The following is a 13,060-nucleotide window of genomic DNA, read 5'->3' as shown; positions in this document are numbered from 1 at the left end:
CCGAAGGGCACGCGCAGTTCTCCATACGCGCTACTCACTGCATCACTGCAGAGTTGATACTGAAAATTTCTTGAGCGCTCAAAGCGTGACAATTTGCAGGGTTTCATTAACTAATGCAGCAATGCAATGAATCATCCTTTTAGGGGCAGCCTCATGCGACCGAGATGTCGCAATACATTCTCACTGGATTCTAACAGACCGATTGCATTGCCTCCTCCACCGCGCTGCTAGCGCCAGTGCGCACACAACAGTCCTGCTAGGAATATGACGACGCCTGGAGAGCCATCACTGCAAAGGTGGTAACGCCGATCCAAACTAATCAAGCGCGTAAAATGACACTAAGTAATCAGCAAAAAAAAAAAAAAGAAATACGACACGCTGGTGGGATTCGAACACACAATCTCAGATTTACATGTCTGGTGCTCTGTACCGACTGAGCTAGCTGCAGCGACGGGAGTTCAAGTTCTGCTTTTTTAGGTTTTAATTTTTAAGTGTAACCTGTCCCCGACGGTGTTCGCCAGCGCCACGCTCGTCTACAGCGGCAGATGCGGAACGTTCTGTGACACTCCAGAGTGATGAAGTGGAAAGTGATATAACGGAAAAGGCGAGAGCTGGACTGTTAACCATCTTGTGCAACTTATGACTTCAAGGCTGACAGATTCAAAGTTTTCGTTAAGCTAATCAACAAAAAGATGCAGCCAAAATGAGAAGTTCGTTAAGATACTAGAGAATAGCGTTTTTTTTTTTTTTTTTGAGCTGATCAATGAAAAGTATATAGAATAATCGTGGAGATAATCGATTAGATAACCTGATCCCACCGGCGGCATGCAGTTATTTTTTTCTATGTTTTAACCAAATATCGACGGAAGTTTGTTTAGTTTAGTTTATATAGTTTAACGTCCAAAAGCGACTCAAGCTTTCGGAGACGCTGTAATGGAGGACTCCGGAAATTCCGACAAGTTGGGATTCTCTAACGTGGACTGACACCGCACAGTACACGAGCGTCCTTTTTGCTTCCATAGAAGAGTGGCCTCACCGGCCGGCATTTCATAACGCGTCCTTGTGTTCAGCAGTCAAGAACTGTAACCAGCCAGCCGCTGCGGCAGGGTTTCACGAAAATGGGGGAAAAAAAGGATCGGGATCCGCACCGGTCGTGAGGTAAAAAAAAAAACCCCTCCTAGTTTTGAAGATTCCAAACGCAGGCACTGAGAACAAAGTTCTAGCAGTTACCTGGAGTAAACGTGTGATAAAAGTGTGGGCACATGCTACTGCGCTAATCAAAGAAGAACAATGCACAGCTTTATCATAAAAGGGCGTCCCACAGTGCCCAGGATGCAGAGGGGGTGGGGTCACTGATGTATCCGGATAACCGAATAAAGGCGGACGCTTGGGTTTCCTGAATGATGACTAGAAAATGTAGCGCGCAAAAGCGCAATAAATAAGGACAGACACACGCAGCCCCCCTGTGTCCGTCCATTTCAGTCCTTTTCATGCTGCGCTTTGTTTCTTCTATCCAACTCCTGCATAGCCGTATTCTTCAACGGCCCGATTCTATTGAGAAAGCAATACAGTTGAATCCCGCCACAACGAATACCGCCACAACGAAATTTCCGCGACAACGAATAATGTTTTATTCCCCGCGAGTATCCTATAAGAATTAATGGCCTAAATTTATCTGCACAACGAACCATTTTTGCAGAGCGTTTCCGCTTCAACGAAATTTTCGCGTTCAAAATCGAAACCGAAACTAGTTTTATTGGCGAGAAGTCCAAGTCAAATCCAAAGCCACATTAAGCATGAAATCACGTGATTGCAGTTCCGCCATTTTGGCTTTGTGTCGTGGTCGCGTTGTTCACTCGCTGCCTTTCTCTTCGACAACGACGAGTTTTCATCCTCAGGACACGATGGCAACGCAAGTGAAAAAACGCAAAACTCTTTCCCTTGAGCAAAAAGCTCAAATAATCGCCCAAGCAGAAAGCGGAAGGAAGAAAGCGGCAATTGCTGAAGACTTCGGAATTCCTGCAAGTTCGCTGTCAACGATTCTAGGCAATAAGGACAGCGTGAGAATGGCACTTGCTTCAGGCACATCCTCGAAGCACAAAAAGGTGACGCGGCCCCTCCATGAAGAGTTGGACAAAGCAGTGCATGCGTGGTTTGTGGAAGCACGAGCCAGCAACGTCCCCCTGTCCGGAAGCATCGTCCAGCAGAAAGCCTTGAACTATGCATGCCTACTTGGCATTGATGATTTTAAAGCCAGCATTGGCTGGCTAAACCGTTTCAAGGCCCGCCATAACATCGTTGGAAAAGTGTTGTGCGGCGAGTCAATGTCAGCAGACGTGGACGGAGCAGCTGCTTGGAAGGCGAGTAACATGGCCGGAATTTTAAGCAACTTCGCGCCTGCAGACATTTACAACGCCGACGAGACCGGGCTATTCTACGAGATGTTGCCGGCTAGGACGCTCGACTTCAAGGGGCAGCGCTGTCACGGCGGCAAACACAGCAAAAAACGCATCACAGTGCTGCTTTGCACAAACATGGATGGCTCGGACAAGCGTCCGCCGTTAGTCATAGGCAAAAGTGCCAAGCCGCGCTGTTTTAAGGGAACTCGTAGCCTACCTGTGCAGTACAAGGCGAACAACAAGTCATGGATGACCCGCGCTATTTTCACCGAGTGGATGATGGCATTCGACCGCGACATGAAGCGGCAGGGCCGTAAAGTTTGCTTGCTTTTGGACAATTGTTCAGCGCATCACTCCGACGAAGTCAAGCTCACTAACACGGAGCTGAGGTTTTTCCCTCCCAATTGCACGTCTGTCTTACAGCCTCTCGATCAGGGCGTGATTCTTAGCCTGAAGCGCGCTTACCGCGGGAGGTTAATTCAGCGGCTGCTTTTTAACACTGAAACCGGCCGAGACACGAAGGTGGACTTGTACGTGGCACTGCAGATTATGTCTGCTGCCTGGAGCACACTGGGGCGCTCAGTAATTGTGAACTGTTTCAGGCACGCCGGATTTGCCGAAGGTCGACCCGTACACTCTGCTGGCCTAACACCAGGCGTTACAGGCGACGACGAAGAGGCGTCACCGGCTCCGGGGATCGCGGCCGCCTGGAAAACGCTGGGAGAAATAGGAACCGTGCCGCCTAATCTCGAGCTCGACGAATACATCGGCGCTGACGCTTGTGTTGTTGTTCACGAAGATGTGAGTGATGAGCAGATCATAAAAGCTGCCCGGAATGATAAGGACTCTTCCGATGAAGAAGACGACGACGTACAGGAAGCGCCGGCTGCGGCAACCGCCGTACAGGTGATGGACGCTTTTGATGTCATCAGGAATTTCGTTGCTGTCCGAGACGACGATGTTGCAATGGGTTTGCTGACCGAGTGCGAAAATCGCGTGACGGCGTTGCTCGCCGTGGAGCGTAAGCAAACCAAGCTTACAGATTTTTGGCATTAAACGCCTTTGCTGCTGCTTGGGCAATTCTTTCTGCGTTTCACGTCAAATTTTTGCGATAACGAAGTTCCGCGAGAACGAATTTTTTTTCGTGCACCGTGAATTTCGTTATAGCGGGATTCAACTGTACTGCTAGCAGTTCGAGCCTTTGGCGCGTCGTGGCGCCTCCATACATGACCTTTCACGTGACCGTGTGACGTCACGTCAGACCGAGAGACGGGGCCCCAGCTCGCGCCATCGGATGGTGGCGGAGAGTCCATGCACGGCGCTGTGTCGCAGCCGAGAGAGGGCGCCCGCTGTTTGTGACGTCACGCTAGGAGGGTAAATGGATACCAGCACATGAATCCATCGCAGGGAATGAGGCTGCTCACGAGTTTGCCCGAGCTCTCTATCACCGGGCGGCTGCCGAGCAGCCCTCTTGCATGGATGTAAAAGATAGCCTAATCTCGTATAAAGAGGTTACAGAGCACTATAAACTAAGCAGAAGGGTCTATCCGCCGCCAGACCGTTCCCTCGGAAACGGGGAGGCAATTGCATGGAGGAGGCTACAAGGGGGCAATCATATTAGTCCCTTTTGGGTATATGCAACAATTTCAAAAGATGAAAAGGATCTACATTGCATAACATGTGGGAGATGGGGCACTCTAGATCATATTATTTGGGAATGTAACAGCAGCCCAGGAGCTAAAGAAAATATAGATAGAGACGCCTGGGAGACCCTGCTGCGAAGCGAGGACCCCGCTCAGCAGCAGCAAGCCATCCGCCTGGCGGCTGAGGCCGTGAAGCAACAATGTATCTTCACCAGACCTTAGTTCGCGAGGCTCCTGAGTAAGGCTCCGTCAGGCCTGCGTGCCGGGGAGTCCGAAACGGAGCTTCTTCTCGGTGGAAATAAAGGTTTTTCAACAACAACAAAAATGGGGCTGTGGCTCGGCTCTTCGCAGTAGTCAGGGCGCAGCCGCCGAACAAGGCGCAGCCAAGCTTTCGCAATCTTCTAGGGTTAACCAAGTTAAGCATTCAGCCAATTTTTTTTAACCTGCCACTGCTATAGTCCGCCTTGGGCTGGTGGCAACGGAGCATAGCCGAGTAGAGTATACAATGAACATGGCGGCTACAAGCCGCATGACATAAACTCAAATCGCATGCTTATGGCAAAGCACGAAAAACTCATCGCGAGAAGCCATAAATGTACCGGACCCATATGGACCGTTAGAAAAGCAGCGCTATTTATTGCTCGGACCCCGAATGCTATATACATCTCCACTTTGCTGGATTACTGGACGCCTCCTGCGCCTGCGTATTGACAAGAGTGGTGGCAATCGCGGCCACTGTTCTTGCGGGGGAGGTGGATCTGGTAAACCGTTATCAGGATTGTGGGCGTTGCAATATCGCCTTCGTGTAGCCTCTCTCTCCCCCTCAAAATCATTCAGTGCCAGCACCACTGAGCAGGGATGACGTCAGGATGCAGTTGGTGCGATTAGGAGAAAGCCGACGAAAGGGAAGGTTCAGTTTTGGCTTGGCCGCCATGGTACTCTTTACCATTAGGGCCGAATAAATGAACTGACAAAAAAAAAAAACAACACAGGGGCTAGAGTTCCTTGCACTCCCTTCATGAACTTCGAAAATGGACAATTTGGACAGCCTTACCTCCGCGTCAAAGTCTAACAGAGGCATGCAGTGAACCTTCGCTTCAACACTGGTAAGCTTTTTGAGGGGTATGATGGCCGTAGCCCTTCGCTTCCCCTTGTCTATAGTGAACTAGAATATACATTCTAGTTCACTCTACCCTTGTCGGTACCCCTGAGGAGGACTGCGACACATCCACTTACCTGCAGTATGCTGCAGTGTCAGGACCTCGTCTCGACGAGAAAAACCACCATGAAGTAGGGGAGTCACAATTATCAGCGCAACCGCGTGGATGCTGACATGGTGCTGTAAAAAAGCAGTGTGCCGTCAGGACTCTAAAGACATAACCAGAAATTTTGGGCAAATTCTCGCAGTTACCCACATGCTTCACCACAACACCCACATGGTTCTTCACATTTTTTTTTTTAAGACGAAAGCCTTTCTAGACTCATGGAACTAAATCCCGTGCGCGAGAGTTGTGCGCGAGATATGTCATTCCACGAGATTCCGCGAAATGTGTGCTTGCCTATCGTTCTTGCCATCTGTGATCCCACGCTTGAACGCGCGCCAAGGAACGCTACCCAACAGGAGCCGTGCTATACCGTCTAAACACTTGTGGCTGTTCGAAGAAGGAAAAGAAAATGCACGGGCTTGCTAGTGGCTCTGTAGCTGAGCCACCTCCGCTGCCTGATTGATTGGTTTATATAGGAAGGGAAAGGCACGGTAACTGTCTCACTTGTTTCCTGTGAACACCTCAACCGCGCGGTAAGAGAAAGGATGAAGGTGGAAAGAGAAAGAGGAGCCGTATTGGGGGGCTACGGAGTAATTTCGGCCACCTGGGGATCTTTAACGTGCGCTGACATCGCACAGCACACGGACGCCTCTTCGTTTCGCCTCCATCGAAACGCAGCCGCCGAGGTCGGGTTCGAACCCGGGTACTCCAGCACAGCAGTTGGGCAGCCGCCGAGGCCACCTCCGCGGCCTCGTGCAGACAGAAGAGAAAATAAAGAAAGAAAAGGAAGAGGGAGAGAAAGACGCGCGCTGCACCAACAGCCGTCGTCCATCACCGAGGCGGTGGCGGGTGCAATGACGGCCTACAACAGATAAAAATTCGGTGGCAGGCAAGCCCCCGCCTCAAGCGGCGGTGACCTACCTGTCCTAGCCCCAGCAGGAGTATGTGTGACAGATACTGCGCCTTTTCTTTCCTGTAAACCAATTGTAATTATATGTAGCACTGCAACGAACGCCGATAAGAGGCAAACGATGAGAGGCAAATGATAGGAGAGGAAGGGTAAGCTTTCGCCATTCTCGAGAGACATTCAAGAGACCCTCTGAAGTTTTACATACTTATTTTCAAAACGCATCCCACTGGCTTCACATGGCAGTCTTATCACTCTTGAACGCAGGACAAGCTTCAGAAGTGAGACATTACTACGCATCGGAAGCTTAAGTCATTTCCATCAACGTGTCCGTTATACCACCTAAAGACATTCCCGCCTCTACTCACCAATAAGATGTGTCCCGATAAAGAGGACGATTGGAGGCGGGTGACAGGAGTAAGCCTAGCCGTTGTTCTGACTTCAGCAGCTGATTAATTAAGTTAATTACTCCACCTAAACAGCTACAAGGGAGAAATGTGTTATTGTTGCTTCAGCAGGCAGTAGGCCTAATGACCGTGCGTACTCGGAGCATTTCATCGTGACCAAGCTTGCCAGAATCCTCCCAATTGCAACAATCTTTCCTATGCCGTCGCGTCTTGGACGAGAGAGAGAGAGAGAGAAATAACATTTATTGCACCCGTCAAAAGGTTGGTGAGGATCCGAGGCGAAGCTCTGTTCCAACCATGTCCTCCCCCTCAGCCGTCGACCTGGATCCCTTGGATCTTAGCAGCGGCCAGGGCAAGACGGATGACTTCTCGTTGCCCTTTTTCGTCCTGCTTGAGAAGTAGTGCCTCCCAGGACTCATCTGTTCGGTCAGGTTCTCCAAATCTAGGACACGTCCATATCATATGGATCATGTCCGCTATGCCATCGCAACGTTTGCACCTGGGGCTAAACATTTCCGGGTGCCACTTGCTGTAAAGCTGGGGGTTCGGGAATACTCCAGTCTGTAGCTTACTCCACATAACCTCCTCGCTTTTGGTGAGTTGTTTACACGCTTTTGGTACTACTGATCTGCCTAATTTGTAATGATTTAGAATATCTTGGTAGGTGTTAAGGTCATCGTCGAACTGCAGGGGCTCCTCCTCGCGCAAGGGGTACGGGGTTGCGCATAAGTCGTCACTGGGACCCCGGAATGTAGCTAATCCTCGGGCCAGTACGTGCGCTTTCTCGTTCCCCCTCAACCCCTGGTGCGCCTGTGTCCAAATAAGCGCGACCTGCTCTGCCGGTGGTGAACCACTGGCCAACACTCTTGCAGCTATGGCCGAAATGCGGCCCGCGTCAAAGCTTCTAATCGCTGATTTCGAGTCTGTAACTATAATTTTGACCTGTTGTTGTGTTAGAGCTAGCGCGATGGCCACCTTTCCCGCCTCCGTTGTGGTCGAATTTCGGGTGCTGCAGCAAACTACCGAGCCCCCGTCTTCTCTAGTTGCTACTGAAACACGTCCCCTACCGTTCGCGCATTGTGCGGCATCTGTATATAAGACGTCCTAAGGGCTTGCAGCGCTGTTGCTCTATCACTCCTCCGGCTCTCATGGTAAACGGGGTGCATGTTTTTGGGGAGCGGAGGTATTTTTAATTTGTCCCTAACCTGTCTAGGTACTTTTTCTGTACCTCTGGAGCATGCTTGTGGCTCATACCCGTTTTTCCAAAATGCTCCGACCAGTAAGACTGCGCAACAGTCTCCGGTATTGCGTGCCCTAGTGATAAGCATTGCTCAGCTTGCGACGTTTTTTATATATGTATATAATTTCAGCTGGAAAACTGTCCCATCTCCAGCGCATGTGCGAAACACGTTCGCCTCGGAGCCAATTGAACTAGCTACTGACTGCACAGTGGTTATATTCACAGGACGAAACTGCTCTACAATAAGAATTGATTACAAGTTTAGGGTTGGGTTGGGTTTTTTGGCGCATAGGCAACTATGGCCACCATGCGCCAAACACTAGGTTGCTGAGCTTCTTAATGAGTGAAAATGAAAAGTTTAGAAAATTACAGCTGATTTAGAATCCCTAACTCTTTAAGAAAACTAAAAACTGATGAAATTTCAACAAGCGGGTTGTCTCCTAATAGTAAACAGGGGTGGAATGGGATGCGTTCATTATAAAATGGAGTAAAATATTTTTTCCTAAACTGTTCAAGTTCTGTGCACGAGATCAAAATGTGGTTCACGGTGAACTCACCTCCACATTCTTCGCATAATGGTGTTTGCTCTTTTCTCAGTAAGAAATTGTGTGTCAAGTGTGTATGTCCGATTCGAAGACGGCACAAAATCACCTCACTGAAGCGTTTGTTCTGTGTACATGATTTCCAATCTCCCACTATGGATTTTACTGTCTGTAGTTTATTTTGCTCTTCGTTATTCCATTTTTTCTGCCATTTATCTATCAGGCTTCTTTTTAGCTGATTTGAAGAGTTCAACGTTCTGTATTGACGCAAGGGCTATTATGGACGCCACAGAGGTGGCCTGCGGGTGAGGCACTGCAGTCGCAGAACAAATTAGCTGGAAGAAACGCGTTTTATTTAATGGGTTGAATGACTCTCAGTGGGCCGATAAACAAGCGAAAATTTCCGAGAACACTGCAGAATTGGCTTTGGAGAAAGCCTGAGCGTTGCTGTGTTCTCCGCGATATGTCTGTGGGATTCCGAGAGTGACGGATACTGTGCCTTTCCTTTCCTGTCAACCAATAACAGAACGCAGATGAACTTTTTATGCGTTCAGTGGAACGCCGATTGCAGTCGACAAGGAGCGCGCGATGTACCATGTGCAGCAGATACGCTCAGGCTTTCTCATTTCTCCACTGCGGATTCTGCAGTGCTCTCAACTTTGACACTGCAGTTGGTTGATTCCCTCTCTTTACACTCTTTCTAACCATTCCCCTATATCTGTGAACGCAAATCACGCCCTTTCCAGCTCGTTCACGTTCATCGAATTTCCCACGTCATCAAATGTCGAGTAGCACGCGACTCCGTTTGGACGTCGCCATTCTGGCTATTTCGACGTATGATTGACTTAACTGGCTTTTAGTTAACCCACAAGCGCCAAAGTTATCGTGCCCATTACTCTATTCAAGAGCCGCTATAGTTATCGAAAACTTGAGCTTGTTTTCTAACCCACACTTATATGTCTGAGTTATACCTATACCATTCTCTCCATGGCTCACTGTGCTGTTCTATTTCAAGACTGTTCGCTAGCCTACAAGTTTCCACCGTGGGAATGGCGATTCATGCTATGTACAGCCTCTCCTAATTACGTGATGTTTCCTGCCAATGTACCCAACTCCTTTCTTTCCCTGTACGGGCAAGCATATATGTAAATCCCATAGTTGATGACATGAAGACATGAAGTCGACAAACTGCAATAAGACGCAGTGTATAAGACCGATGTCTTAACGCCCTCTGAGTCGTTGCTGCGTCTAAGAAAGCATAGCAACACACGATGTTTCTGAAATAACATCTGCTACCGCTACTTGCCGCTTGCGAACAATTGAGCGATGACTACTAGCCCGCACGCTTGACGCTGGCTCCGCTTCCCATAAGCATGGACAATTCGTCAAATGAACCTGAAAAGGTGCAGGAGAAAGAAGTAGACGACAAAATAACGTCATTCCGCGAACACCAGAAGGATGACAGAGGCCAATAATACCTCATAACAAAAACCTCAATTTACAGTGGCTTGTGACCTCGACGGCTGCATAGCAGGGAAAACAGTACTGGGGCTGTTATTAGGCTTCATTCGGTAATGGTGTTTATTGCTACGGAAGAAACCGAAAACTAGGGGAAAAAAAGCGCCAGTATGAGCGCGACGCCTTCTCCACCCCTACCCTTTTCCCCCGCCCTGCTAATGGTAAGAACCCGACCTTTACAACGACGACGTTACTGGCTTACCTCCAGAGCGTTTAGGCTGACAAAAGCCTGACGGTGGCCCACTGTCGATGACCAGCCTCTGAAAAGGTACAACAAAAAACAAATAGCTCACCCTGCTTATCGTAAGGAGCGTGATCATGACCCACGACAGCTACTGAAAAAAACTGTCCAGTGCTCAAAACGTGAGGACGCAGGGTTTCGTGAAGTTGACTGGCAAGCCAAGCACTTTTCCAAAGCATCGCTACACCATGGTTAAGTTAGCATGCAGACAGACGCGTTTGTTCTAGAGATAGGATCATGCAACAAACACATGCGTCGTCGAAACATCCTCCTTGCACTCTAACAAAGCTGTTATACTGCCGCTTTCATCGTGCTAGCGCCAAATACGAACCAACGTTCCTGCTAGAATATGATAATGCACGAACAGTAGTTAGTGCAAAGGCGATATTATTGATCCAAAAAACAAATGGCGTATACCCACACAGAGAGTTCCGAATATCCCCCGTCTGGGGCCAGCTTGCGAGCCCTCGCAGGAAAGCATAGAGGATTCTTCACCCCCCCCCCCCCCCCTCTTCATCAATCTGAAGCACAACATACTCGTGGAGATAATCGATTACATAATCTGATTCCTTCGGCGGCAAGTGGTGGTCGTTTTGCGCATACTAATTCTATTCGAATCTCGATGGAAGTCTTTTATCAAGTTCGTTTATTTTATTTTAAAGGGTTTAACGCCCCAAAGTGACTCAGACCATAAGAGACGCCGCAATGGAGGACCCCGGAAATTTCGACCACTTCGGGGTTCTTTCAACGTTCACTAACATCGCACAGCACACACGGTCGACTTGCTTTTCGCCTCCAATGAAAAGCCGCCGCCGCGGCCGCCGTTTAGTCTCGCGTCCTTTGAGTTGTCGAGAGCTCTAAACACAGACCGCGGCGGGATTTGAAAGAAGTTGGGGAACAAATGAGCGGGATCCTCTCCTTGTGAAGAAAGATGCCCTCAGTTTCATGGCCCCAAATAATGACGGCACTTAAAACCAAGTGCTAAAAGCCACCTTGAGTAAACCATGTGCGTGCTAGCCGACCATGAATAGAGCAGAAAGGCAATAAATAATACATTCCTTTGTCATAAAAGTGTAGGGAGTTTTAGCATGGCTTAAACCTATAGTGATAGAGGGAATTCTGTTAATGTTGTAGTGATAGCCTCTGAAACGTCGCCTTATACATCCGCTGATTTTCACAATTGTTCTTATAATAGTAGTGGTTCACTGGAAAGGAAAGGCGGAGTACCTGCCTCACTTGCTCTGTGGACACCTGAACCGCGCCGAAAGGTAGAACTGATTTATAGGACGGGAAAGGCGCGGTAACTGTCTCGCTTTGTTTTCTGTGGACGCCTCAACCGCGCCGTAAGGGAAGGGAGGAAGGTGGGAGAGAAAGTGGAAAGAGAGAGAGGAGCCGTAGTGGAGGGCTGCGGAGTAATTTGGACCACCTGGGGATCTTTAAACGTGCCCTGACATCGTGCAGCACATTAGGAAGTAACGTAATCGTCGGTAATTTTTTAATTGGTTCCCAGGAAAGGTACCCCGCCGTGGGTTAAGATACCCGACTAATATATGCCGGAGTACCTGGGTTCAATTCCAACCGCCGGCGGCTGCGTTTCGATGGAGGTGAAACGGAGAGGGAACCGTGTGCTGCTGTGCAATGGCAGTGCACTTGAAGATCCCCAGATGGTCCAATACCCCGGTCCCATGGTACTTCTCCAAAGTTTTTACTGCAAATGATGTTATTTGCTCTAAAGGAGCACAACCAAAAAGGAGCACAGGCGCAGTTACACGGCTATGTGCGAAGGATGGTTTGGTTTGCGGGGTTTTAACGTCCCAAAGCGACACAGGCTATGAGAGACGCCGTAGTGGAGGACTGCGGAAATTTCGGCCGTCTGGGGTTCTTTAACGTGCACTGGCATCGCACAGGACAAGCGCCACGAATCCGTGCACAGCAGTCGCGCGCCGTAACCACTGCGCCACCGCGGCGCGGCACTAGTGCAAAGAGATGATTACCATGACAGTGATGATTCAAGTAACCTCTGAGCGCCATGACACCACAAGCCGCATGACTCCGTGAGCGCCGTGAGACCATGAAATCGTGACACCCAAACCTTAATTAGGTCATGATCACTTGAAGGTCCCACGCGAAGACCGGTTGTAAATTGTAAATTGGTTTATATGAAAGGGAAGGCGCACTATCAAGGTCGCTTTAAGGCCAAATTACGCGGTGGTGCAGTGGTAAGACGCCCGACTACTGTGCCGGAGAACCCGGATTCAATACCGACCGCTTCCATTTTCACTCCCATCTTCCTCCCTTCCCTTACGGCGCGGTTGCGGTGTCCACAGAAAAACAAGTGAGACAGTTACCACGCCTTTCCCTTCCTATAAACAAAATAATAAATCGGTCAATACCGACCGCCGACGGCTGCGTTTCGATGGAGGAGGAACGAAAGAGGCGTCCGTGTGCTGCGCGATCTCAGCGCACGTTAAAGATCCCCAGGTGGTCGAAATTACTCCGTAGCCCTCCACAACGGCTCCTATTTCTCTCTTTCCACTTTCACTCCCATCTTCCTCTCTTCCCTTACGGCGCGGTTGCGGTGTCCACAGAAAAACAAGTGAGACAGTTACCATGCCTTTCCCTTCCTATAAACAAATACATCGGTCAATACCGACCGCCGACGGCTGCGTTTCGATGAAGGCGAAACGAAAGAGGCTTCCGTGTGCTGTGCGATGTCAGCGAACGTTAAAGATCTCCAGGTGGTCGAAATTACTCCGTAGCCCTCCATTAAGGCATATCTGAAAGATCACCAGGTAGACGTCTTTCCTACGTAGCGTAGAAAATACTACGTAGAAAAATGTTGCGGTAAGTTGTGGGTTTAGATGTGTTTCTTTGGGTCGCCCTCCCAACTCGCACCCT

The sequence above is a fragment of the Amblyomma maculatum genome, chromosome 9 (genome assembly GCF_055883805.1).
Source record: "Amblyomma maculatum isolate TAMU_Amacu chromosome 9, ASM5588380v1, whole genome shotgun sequence".
In the NCBI taxonomy this organism is placed as follows: Eukaryota; Metazoa; Arthropoda; class Arachnida; order Ixodida; family Ixodidae; genus Amblyomma; species Amblyomma maculatum.
The sequence above is the reverse complement of the archived record's forward strand: the minus strand, read 5'-3'. Positions refer to the sequence as shown.